A 1384-nucleotide genomic window follows, 5' to 3' on the forward strand; every position below is an offset into this window, starting at 1 on the left:
ATCAAGACCTCACAAATTGAAGAGCTGGACCTTAAAACTGATCAAGTTTAACTTTCCTATTTTACAGATAAAATTATAGATAAAATGAAAAGTCTATTTTTAATTCTCTTTGCTCTAGTAATACTCTTACAATTTCTGACTCAAATCTAAAATACAAATTATAGTAAAATAATGGTTGTGAAATGCCCTATTTTGTGGAGTTAAAAGAAATCTACAAGGATGCCTTGATCAGAGGATTATTTCATCTCTGAGGGGCTTTCTTAAGTAACATTAATTTCCACAGCCATTACCCATCTCTCCTCTCAGCTTGCTCGACTACAACTTCTGGGGATACTGAATTAGGACAGAATGGATGGGGACAGAGATTCAGGGAAAAGTAATTTACTTGTCCAAAAATAAAAAAAAAATAAAAAGAGGACCAGTTAAAGTAGCGCAAACTAGAAATTACTTATTTTCCTGCTTTTTGTCTCTTGATAGTATGGCAGGAAGTTTGTAGAGTACTGTAAAAAGACTCTTTTAAGTAGATAACAAAAAGTTTGATAAAAAATCTCTTAAGGTGAAAACAGTTTTTGAGAACTATCACTGCTTTATTTGGCATAAGAACAATAAAAATTTAATCAAAAATTTCTTAAGAAGTCTACGGCCATGCTACTCTGAACAAGTCCGGTCCCATCTGATCTTGGAAGCTAAGCGGGGTTGGGCCTGGTTAGTACTTGGATGGGAGACCACCTAGGAAGACCAGGTGCTATAGGCATAAAAAATAAAAAATAAGGGATTATAAGCTGATAAGGTCCTTGCAATCTGTGAGGTCAACCAAGGGTTTCCTCGCCTAAAAAATCATAAAAAAAAAATAATTAAAAAAAATAAAAAAATTTCTGTTTCATACTATAAATTTTTTGTTATCCCAGAAAATAGAAAACAATTTCACATGGCTTATTGAAAAAACACAGTTCATCAAAGAGACTTCTGTTTTAATCAATATATTCTATGAGTGTTGCTAACAAAGATGAAATAATAGATTTATATTTTCTTCTTTTCTGTGAAAGTATGGTCAATAGTTAAGTGGTCAAAATTCCATAGAAAAGTGAAAATGAAGCAAGGGTCCCAGACAACTCCCAAATTGGACTCAAACTCTGTGTAACTTCAGAGTGCCTGAACCAGAGCTTTCAACAATGAGATTTAAATGGATTAGCTTGGAAATCTGCTTTGTAAAATTTAACCTCTCAAATAGGAATTTGGAGGTAAAGTAGATCTCAGACCACATTTCCTGTGAGCAAAATAAAGTGATTTTTTTTCTAAGGACAGTGTGCACAAGAAGTTATGCAATGGACAGAGAAGATTCTAAGAATGAGAGACAGCATTTCTTAAAATCTCTCCAGAGACT

General features: G+C 33.2%; 1 pseudogene; it reads left to right on the forward strand.

The window, feature by feature from the left end:
• The first annotated feature begins 635 nt into the window (after positions 1-635).
• Positions 636-754, forward strand: LOC112477748 (annotated as a pseudogene).
• Positions 755-1384: the final 630 nt, after the last annotated feature.

The sequence above is a fragment of the Pteropus alecto genome, unplaced genomic scaffold, assembly GCF_000325575.1.
Source record: "Pteropus alecto unplaced genomic scaffold, ASM32557v1 scaffold121, whole genome shotgun sequence".
NCBI lineage: Eukaryota > Metazoa > Chordata > Mammalia > Chiroptera > Pteropodidae > Pteropus > Pteropus alecto.